We start from the raw sequence: 11,208 nt of genomic DNA on the forward strand, positions 1-11,208 counted from the left end.
GCATGATATCACACACACACACACACACACACACACACACACACACACACACACACACACACATACACACACACTGCCACCACCACCAGCTAAAGCTTCCATTAATAGTCTTATGGTAGGAGATGCTGATGTTAGACTCAGGGTGTTGCTCACATATTCCTATTTATTCAACAGTATTAAATAAAAGAAAACTTCCAAAAACTTAGTAATGACATAGATTTGCAGGAAACAGCAGAACTGTTAATAGCAGTGATTCCTTAGTAATGAGCTCAGGTTACATTCTTTTTCCTGTTTTAACTTTCCCTCAAAAATTATGTTTCTTTTTTGAAAGAAAAAAATGTAATACACAGTATTTTAAAAATCCAAAAGAAAGCCTTGCTGTGCTGAATATGTTTTTTCCTCTTGATTTACTGCCTCTGCCTCTGGCTTTTTCACAGCCTCCCCAGCCTCCTAAGCCACTCTCTGCAGCTCATTACACCGCACTTTCTACTCTCCTTTCCTTGCTTCCCTAATGTCCACCCAGAATTCCTTCTTATCCTGTAGGATCTCTTTATCCTGGGTCCTGTTTTCTCCCATTTAAGAGCTTCAGTCTTTGCAGCCCAGCATTATCCAAGGTGTCAACATTCAAGTATCCAAGGGCCTCTTTTTTTGAGCCCTCCCTAACCCCTTGGGTGAGTTGGAATTTCTGCTGATAAAGACTAAGGTCTCTATTTTAAACAAACACTTCAGGTAGTTCTTCTGTGTATTAGAGCTGGAGAGCTTCTGAGTTAGCCTTTGACACTACTGTTCTCTTTATCTTATCCGCCAGCCGTTTACTATGTGCTTATGGTAATAAACACAAAACAAACCTCAGCTTCTTTTCTTTACTTACTCGCTGGCCTTGAAGTTGTTCAGTTTCTCTCTGCCCTGATTCCTGCCACTCTTACAGTTTCTCTCCATGTTTTTATCCTTGCTGCCCCAAATTTTCATTTCTTCTTTTCCTATCACTAGGCATTTTTGACTTTGATTTCTTATTTCTTCATTCTTTGTCCTCATAATCTACACACACAAAAAGGAGCAGGGTGCAATGCTTGAATAAAGGGGAGAACAGAGTAGCAATCACAGAGTAGAAATAACTTTGTTTTCAATGTGTTGACTGAAATATCATTATTAATGCCTTTTTATTTCCCTTCTATATGAAGAATATTCATTGGCTATAGAAATAGTTCATATACTGAAGTATGAGTGTGTGATAGTTTTAAAGTAAGAACTAATTTAAATTGCTTTTTAGATTTTTAAAAATGTTAATAGCACACTAAAACATCAGAGCAGGAGGCATTTGAGATATAGTTGTGGGGTGGTTAATGGACAAGTTTTTAATATAGTGTCTGTAAAATAAGAATTTATGTTATGCAACTCATCACTCTTTAGTTTGGAAGGTTTATGCTTCTCAGTAAGAAATACATAAGTGTGACTTCAAACAAGTATTGTTGATGTCACAAAAAATAGAAAGTAAGAAACCACAGTAATTCCAGACCACCAACATTGCCGTTCAATAAAAACAAGTGTGATCCATACCTCGGACACACAGAAGGCTATTGACCAAAAGTAATGTTTTTAGGTTAAAAAGTGCTTTTGTTTTTAGGTGATAAAAGCAATCACATTTATTGTAAAAAATAAATAAATAAAAAACAAAACAAAACAAAAAAACCTCATGTATTACAGATGATATTCAGGAAGTTTTTAAAATCCACTGTTACCTCTGCCCTGCTAATGAGTCATCTCAATTCCATTCCTAAGAGACAAACCCTGTGAGAACCTAACATGTCTTCACACATGTTTGCTATGCATAAGCAGATTGTGTGTGCTTATGTGTGTATGTGTGTGTGTGAGCACACATTATACTATTTTGTAATTTCCTTCCATTCCCTTCACAGTCACATTTTTTTTTTTAAGATTTATTTATTATATGTAAGTACACTGTAGCTGTCTTCAGACACTCCAGAAGAGGGAGTCAGATCTTGTTACGGATGGTTATGAGCCACCATGTGGTTGCTGGGATTTGAACTCTGGACCTTTGGAAGAGCAGTCGGGTGCTCTTACCCACTGAGCCATCTCACCAGCCCACACAGTCACATTTTTTAAAGATCAGAATACATAGATCTTGTCTCTAATATTATCAGGAGAAAACAAAACAAAACACTTTTCGACCTGAAGATTGCTTCTCAAGAATTAGAAACAAAGAAATAGGAAAACTAATTTTGTTGCAGAAATTCTTTACAGAATGCCATCTTTAACTGACGACTCTTTGTGATGGCACCTGAGTGAGCGCCTGAGGGCTTCTGAGGATTCTTCAGGGCGTGTCACATTATGATTCGCCTCAGTGTGCAGTGCTCTACCTCCCTGGCAAGAACTGAAAGATACAGTTCTTAAATCCCTTGGTGACCCATTATCTATGGATCACTGATGAGATAGAATGTAATAGCTCCTGCCTCTTCACCAACATAAACTTCCCAGTGAAATTGAACTGCCCTGCCCTACATCCTTTATCCAACTATGAAAACCAGTGTAGGAGAAAAGAAAGTAAATTAAGTAGATAGATGGTGTAAAGGCTTTTTTCTTATTTTGTTTTAATTTTTATTGGGTAGGGAAACAGTAATGATTTAATTGTAGAGACCAAGACTAGGAAAGCTTCGGCATGATCTATCTTCCAAGGGTTCACCTGAAATATGAGGTTCAATGAGTTGCACAAGTTGCACAAACACTAACATTTGAAACACCAGTTAAATGGAGAGACATCTTAAAAGAAGTATAGTTGGTATTATAGATCAGAACCGATCACTTCCCATTCTCTTGGTCTAAACTAATCAGTGTTTCTCTGTCCTGACAGAGTTGAGTCACAAGGACTCGTAACGCTCAGGGGCTTGCTTTCAGGCCTCTGCTGTCTCCACGTGGCACCGTGTTTGCGACATTGGACACTGACAGTGTTGTGTTGTAAATAGTTCAATGTGATGACAGGACATGGCTATTGTTTTGTGAGATTCTGATCTAGAGCCATCCAGACGGTCCTCACACTATAATAATTGCCTTTACTTCCAAAGGGATCCTGCTGCCTCTACCCATCAAAAGAAGAAAGATAATTTTTCTTTAAAAGATATCTGAAGCAAATACAGAAACTAGGGTGAAAAAATAAACAATGGCAGTATTGTATTACATTTGACTGTATAGATTCTCATATGGTAGAAGATTTCATAATATCTCTCTGTTTCTTTCTCTCACTTTGTCTCTCTGTCTTTCTGTTTTTCTCTGTCTCTCTGTCTCTATCTCTCTCAGGATCAAATCCAGGGTCTCCCACAATCTAGACAAGCATTCTACCATTGAACTATTCCTCCTACCTCATAAATGTGTGTGCGTATGTGCATGTTCATGTGCGCGCGGGCACACACACATTTCTGAAGGCCAGAGGTTGATTTCACACGTCTTCTTCAATATCTTCCACTTTATTTTTTGAAAATAGGTTTCTTACTAAACCTGAAGTTCACTGATTCTGCCATTTTAGCTGGCCAGCAAGCCCTGGAGATGTTTCTGTCTCTACTTCCCCAGAACTGGGATAACAGGTTGATGCTGCCATGCCATGTTTTGGTGAGTTCTGGCGATCTAACCACAAGTACTCAGGCCTGTGTAGCAAGCACATTTCTTGGGCCCCGGAACTCACTTTCCAAATAAGAACCAAACATCTGAACTGAGAAGGCTTTGGGCAAATGTCTGTTATTGGCTATGTAGTAAGAAATTATTCAGTGATGTTAGTAATGTTAGAGACAATGTGTCTGTGCACCTGTAACTTATATTCTACTAGAAAGAAACTAGACAGAGGAGGAGAAAGAAGAGGAGGAGGAGGAGAAAAATTAAATAGAACCACATAGAGAATTTTATTTTATCTAAGGGATAAAATTTTATTTTATCTAAGGAGCAGAAAAGTTAAGTGATTTTTCCAAGATGCAAGCCATTTCTAGAACCTTCCCTTTCCACCCTCCCCACATACTTCCATTGCCATCCCCAGATAACTCTCTCAATGAATATTACTGTAACAGCATATGCTAGTTTGCTAAAAAATCTAATTAGATAGCTATAAGTAACTTGAATATCTTGAACATGACATTAAATTTATACAATCTTCTTATTATTCACAATCTTCAGCATTATCCTCATTTTCTGGGTGAAAAAAAATGACCAGTGGAGCTGAGGTACAGGGGAGGAGCAGTGGGGCTGAGGGACAGGGGAGGAGCAGTGGGACCGAGGGATAGGAGAGGAGCAGTGGGGCTGAGGGACAGGGGAGGAGCANACAGGGGAGGAGCAGTGGGGCTGAGGGACAGGGGAGGAGCAGTGGGACCGAGGGATAGGAGAGGAGCAGTGGGGCTGAGGGACAGGGGAGGAGCAGTGGGGCTGAGGGACAGGGGAGAGAGGAGCAGTGGGGCTGAGGGACAGGGGAGGAGCAGTGGGGCTGAGGGACAGAGGAGGAGCAGTGGGGCTGAGGGACAGGGGAGAGAGGAGCAGTGGGGCTGAGGGACAGGGGAGGAGCAGTGGGGCCGAGGGACAGGAGAGGAGCAGTGGGGCCGAGGGACAGGGGAGAAGCAGTGGGGCTGAGGGACAGGGGAGGAGCAGTGGGGCTGAGGGACAGGGGAGGAGCAGTGGGGCTGAGGGACAGGGGAAGAGCAGTGGGGCAGAGGGACAGGGGAGGAGCAGTGGGGCAGAGGGACTTGTCTAAGCCTCTGAAGGTAATCAGACTGACAGGTTCTAGATCAGAATTCAGAACTCTGATTAATTTAATGCAGAGCCCCTCTGGTCATCTTTTTCAGGCTAATGTGCCCCACATTCATACAGCCTGCGAAGACAGCGGCACTCTTGGCACTCTAAGGGGAGACATCTCAACACTAACATCTTGTCCGATGGGCTGACTCACTCTTCTCATTTTTTAAAGGTTGAAGATTCATTGGTTAAAATGCTTACTACAAGCGTTTGTTTATCCAAGTGTGCAAATTTTCCCCTCCAGATGAGCTCAAAGAATGTTCAGGGTAATTATTTCCCAACCTGGGAGTGCTCCAGTCAGAGATTTGCTGACAGGCTGCTGGTGGCTAGTCAGGAAAAGCAAGTGAATGCCTATCGCGAGCTAATCCACTCTGATGGTGTTGCCACATCACCTCCTTACAAGCTCTAGCATTACGAAGTTTCCACTAATTGTCTGTCTTCACTTATGTCTAGTAGAAAGGGGGTTCTCTATGTAGCCTGGACTGCCCTAGAACTTGTTCTGTAAACTAAGTTGGCCTTGAACTCATAGAGATCCACCTGCCTCAGACTCCCAACTGCTGGAATTAAAGTCCTGCACTACCACCACCTGGTGAAATAAAAATCTTAAAAAACAAAATAACCCTTATTATCTGTGTGTGTAGACCAGAGGACAACTTACAGGAACCATGTCTGTCCTCCTGCCCTGTGGGCCTCGGGGATTGAACTCAGGCCATCAGGCTTCTCGGCAAGCTCCTTTCCCTGCAGAGCCATTTTGCTCACCTGTAATGCAGTTCTTATGGGAAAACATATTCCAAGGAGAATTTAAATGTGTAACTTCAGGATGCCTACCCTGGAGGCCATCTGCAGAGTTCTCCTCTACACTCCACAAGCCGGATTAGAAGTTGAGGTTGAACATGTTCAATAGGACTGGTACAGGAGCACTCCAGAATTACTCCTTATCTTCATTTCCCAGTGAATTCTCTTTCTTTGGCTGATGTGTGAAGCTTGCCTTCTAAGGCTTCTCCAGCATTCTTATTAAGAACATCTGTAAGAAGCATCAGGATGAAGTGTTGAATTTCACCCATTTGGATTTCATTAAAGTGTCTATAGTTGTCAAGCATTTAGAAAGTCAAGACACTAAGAGTTTGGGGTTTGACCCAAAGGAAATTGGTCTTCATTTTAAGGCTAAACAGGAGAGATAAATGAGCCAAGTTTTAGTTGTTGTTTTTTTTTGTTTGTTTTTTTGTTTTTTAGAGAGAGAGGAAGGAGAGAGAGAGAGAGAGAGAGAGAGAGAGAGAGAGAGAGAGAGAGGAAGAGAGGAAGAGAGAGAGAGATGGATTAAAACAATTATTCCTTCCAGATATATGCTCTGAGAATGGAAACTTCAGCAAGCATACATCCTATTGGTAAGTCTTTCTTCTTGCCAAAACAAATGTGGCTTTATTTGCAGATGTTCATGGACCAGAGATTGTGGACCTTGGTGGATCCATGGGGTGGCTTCAGAGAGCCCATATCTGTGAAACCTTAAGCACAATGTCACATACATATAAATATGTATGAGGTTTGGTTTCTTTTGTTTTTCGATTTTTGTTTTTCTGGAGAGAAGGAGCTATACCTTTCATCAGATTTTTAGAGTTGGCTGTGATTCAAAAAAGGTCAAGGGCCTTTCTTGACAGCTCTGTAGGTAAAGGCACTTGCTGCTCACCCCAATGCCCCGAGTGTGATCCCTGGAAGCTGTGTGGTGGACAACAACTCCTGAGGGTGCCTTCTGACCTCCACACTTGTGCCATGACACATATTATACCTGCACATACACATGAACACACACCCAAAATAAGTAAATAGATATAATAAAAGTATTTTAAAAAGCCAAACTCTAAAAATGTTAAGAAATGTTGGTTTATTTTTTATTATATATTTTCAAATTTTCAGAACAAGTTTTGAAATTCCCATTTTATTAAGAAAGCACAATGCATATAAAATTTTAAATCCTACCATAATATAATTATTTAAAAATATTTTGGTAACTCATTCAATTTCATCTATGAGATTAAGTATACCTGGGCACAGACTCTGGTCTAGCCTGATTTAACAAAAATAATCTGTCTGTTTCTTTGCTCTGGAAGGAGCGGTTTGAAAAAAAAGTGGAAATTCAGGTCAAAGCAGCACAAAGTGGACAGAGCCATTTAAAAGGTTTCCTCCATTGCATTCTGATTATAAGACGGTTTTTGTTTGGCTGGGTTTTTTTGTTTTCGTTTTTGTTTTTTGCTTTAAACGAATCAGTTATGTTCTATTTATGCTACAGTGGCATGAATTAACTTTCATTGTGACTTTCTGTGTGAAACAGCAGCTCTGCCACAGATCAGCAAGGGACATAAGTTCAGATGTGGAAAAGTCTCCGTGTATTTTTAGGTTCGGTAACATATACATAATGGCCACCAATTTGTGCAACACACATGTGTATGTGTAACAAATACAATCAAAGGAAACGTGCCTCTCAATCTGAGAGTGGAAGACTTGGGAGGGAGGAAGTGCGGAACTGCTAATAATTCTATTTCAATTAAAAACACTTTAAAAAGAAAACAAAACTTTGGACATTTGGTCAAATATTTAAAGTCATATTTTAAATTCAAATATAACATTCATTTTCTGCATGTGACTTTTAACAACCTGTTTTGACAGGCTCCTGTAATTATATCTAGTTTTTAAAATGGATGATGTAGTTTATACTGAGCTAGCAACATTTTCTTTTTCGATGTGATTTTCCTGGTGAATCATACACTTTGGCTGCACAGATGAGAAACACAGTGTGGATCTTTGGTTAATAGGCTACCGGCCACTTGTCTTTTCACAAAGAACAATGTATAGGTTATGTGCCCCCTGGAGCCAGCTCAGGCACCAGCCACCTTGTTTCATCCTTGTTCCCTGGGCGGCAGGTCTTCCTTGGTCACCTTCTTGAATTTCACATGCTTTCAGTCAGTTCTCGGCTTATTGTTATGTGAGCCTGGCTTGTCTCCAAATTAATTTGGCTGGTCTTTCCATCTTTCCTATCCTTTCTCAAAAGCTCTTGATATCCTCCAAACCAAAGTTGGATAACATTCTCGAGCCTCTGACATGTATTTACTGTACATCAGGAACTTTTATTTACGATGTTTCCCAAGGGTCTGTATTCTCTCCTAATGCTTTGCCTTTCTCTCTGACTTGCCCCAAAATATTTTCTTCTTCCCAATCTGTTCTTAAAAACATACTTGAATTTTATACTAAGAAAACATGGACTCTCATGGAGCTGCTAATTTGTTTTTATGTTCCCAGTCCCCCCAACCCCTGTTCTTTAATTCCAGTTTCTATTTAAATAAGATTACAGATTATGGTATAATTTTTTCTCAATAAAGCCAGTACAACAACTCAGATGACAGTGAAACAGATGAAAAAGAATAAAATCAGTGAATTTTATAAAATATTGTGCCTAGACACTTATTGTTTCTGGCCCATGTTCTGTTTTGCTTTCTTGCTTCTCTGAAGCCTACTTGTAAACAAATAACCAAATGCTCTCTGCTAACTCACTATCCTAGAACTACACAAATGCAAGCTCTATATACAACCTTAGCACAGTGACTGGCATAGGTGCCCAGGAAATGCTTCCAGAAGTAACTAGAACCGAAGTAGTCACTCTCCGCACACGCACAAGGCACAGGACTGAACAGCTGAACAATGTCTATAGCTAACTAAGTAGCCAACCTGAGAAAATTTGAAAATTTTTATTCTTTTTTGTTTGGTTGATTTCTTTCTTCCTTCCTTCCTTCCTTCCTTCCTTTCTTTCTTTCTTTCTTTCTTTCTTTCTTTCTTTCTTTCTTTCTTTCTTTTCTTTCTTTCTTTCTTTCTTTCTTTCTTTCTTTCTTTCTTTCTTTCTTTCTTTCTTTCTTTCTTTCTTTCTTTGACAGGGTTTCTATGTGCCCTTGGCTGTCCTGGAACTCACTCTGTACATCAGGCTGGCCTCAAACTCATAGAGACCCACCTGCCTCTGCCTCCTGAGTGCTGGGATTAAAGGTGTGCACTATTACCACCTGTAAAAAATTTTATTCTTTGATATTAGAAATAACCAAATGACAGAGCTGAAAAGTATCAGGTTAAACGTTCAATTTTCAGTCCTTTGAGAACCATTATCGGACAACTGTTGAAATTTGGTTTTGCAACATAATAACTCCCAATCACCTTTCTTTTTGAGGCTCTCAAAGTTATGCTGACCAAGAAGTAAATAATTTATTCCCATACAAGTCTTACTTTGGGAAGTAGAGAAAAGTTTTTAAAGTCTCTTCTAAAACACATTTGCAATAGTGTAGGTAGTTGGAGATGCTTCAGCAGCCAGGCGTGGTGACCTGCCTGTCATCTCAGTTTAAGATCAATCTGGGTGACATAGCAACATCCACACACATACACAGCAATGTATTATTTCTAAGGAGGGTTTTTGTCTTTATTGTTTGTTTTGTTTTCTTCACTCCAATCTCACCTCCATTTCAGGTCTTTAGAAGCAATGCATATGAAAACAAGACTTACCAAGGACAGTATGGGGTGGAGCTGGGGATCCCAGCAGCATGTTGTCTATGTTGGGATCTTTACTGTGTTTCAAGAAAAAATAGAATAGTTTTCACTTGGGAGGAGCTCAGGAAATATCTTAGTCCACCTCGTGCACAGTATTAGTACCAGAAGGAACTTTGTCTAGTTTGTGAAGCTCTAGTACCAGAACTCCGAATGTTAGAAAGTGTAGCATTCTTCTACATGCTGACTGCCAGCCGAACCAGCACCATTTGTTAAAAATGCTGTCTTTTTTTCCACTGGATGGTCTTTAACTCCTTTGTCAAAGATCAAGTGACCATATGTGTATGGGTTCATTTNCGGGTCTTCAATTCTATTCCACTGACCTTCCTGCCTGTCTCTGTACCAACACCATGCAGTTTTAAATCACTATTGCTCTGTAGTACAGCTTGAGGTCAAGGATGGTGATTCCCCAAGAAGTCTATTGTTGAGAATAGTTTTTGCTATCCTGGGTTTTTGTTATTCCAAATGAATTTGCAAATTGTTCTAACTCTGTGAAGAATTGATTTGGAATTTTGATTGGGATTGCATTGAATCTGTAGATTGCTTTCGACAAGATGGCCATTTTACTATATTAATCTTGCCAATCCATGAGCATAGGAGAACTTTTCATCTTCTGAGATCTTCTTTGATTTCTTTCTTCAGATACTTGGAGTTCTTATTATACAGTTCTTTCACTTACTTGGTTAGAGTCACATTAATGTTGGTAATATTATTTGTGGCTATTGTGAAGGGTGTCATTTCCCTAATTTCTTTTTCAGCCTGTTTATCCTTTGAGTAGAGTAAGATTATTGATTTGTTTGAGTTAATTTTATATCCAACCACTTTGCTGAAGTTGTTTATCAGCTTTAGGAGTTCTCTGGTGGAGTTTTTGGGGTCACTTATGTATACTATCATATCATCTGCAAATAGTGATATTTTCCAATTTGTATAGTGATATCCTTTCCAATTTGTATCCCCTTGATCTCCTTTTGTTGTCTAATTGCTCTAGCTAGGACTTCAAGTACTCTATTGAATAGGTATGGAGAGAGTGGGCAGGCTTGTCTAGTCCCTGATTTTAGTGGGATTGCTTCCAGTATCTCTCTATTTAGTTTGATGTTTGCTGTCTTTTTGCTGTATATTGCTTTTACTATGTTTAGGTATGGGCCTTGAATTCCTGATCTTTCCAAAACTTTTACCATGAAGGGAACAAAATATTCATGGAAGCAATTATGGAGACAAAGTGTAGAGAAGAGACTGAAGGAAAGGCCATCCAGAGACGGCCCAACCTGGGGATTCATCCCATATACAGTCACCAAAACCCGACACTAATGTGGATGCCAAGAAATGCTTGCTGACAGGAGCCTGATATAGCTGTCTCTTGAGAGGCCCTGCCAGAGCCTTACAAATACAGAGGTGGGTGCTCGCAGCCAACCATTGAACTGAGCATGGGGTCCCCAATGGAGAAGTTAGAGAAAGGACTGAAGGAGCTGAAGGGGTTTGCAATCCCATAGGAAGAACAACAATATCAACCAACCAGACCCCTGACCCAGAGTTCCCAGGGACTAAGCCACCAACCAAGGAGTAAATAGGGCTCCAGTTGCATATGTAGCAGAGGATGACCTTGTCATGCATCAATGGGAGGAGAGGTCCTTGGACCTATGAAGGTTCAATAGATGCTCCAGTGTAGGGGAGTTGAGGGTGGGGAGGCAGGAGTGGGGGGGGGAGGAACACCCTCATAGAAGCAGGAGGAGGGGGAATGGGATAAGGGGTTTCTGGGAGGAGGGTAAACTGGGAAAGAGGATAACAGTTGAAATGTAAATAAAGAAAATATCCAATAAGAAAAGAAAGAAAGTATAGCATCATTTGGTC

The sequence above is a fragment of the Mus pahari genome, chromosome 17 (genome assembly GCF_900095145.1).
Source record: "Mus pahari chromosome 17, PAHARI_EIJ_v1.1, whole genome shotgun sequence".
NCBI classification, from domain to species: domain Eukaryota; kingdom Metazoa; phylum Chordata; class Mammalia; order Rodentia; family Muridae; genus Mus; species Mus pahari.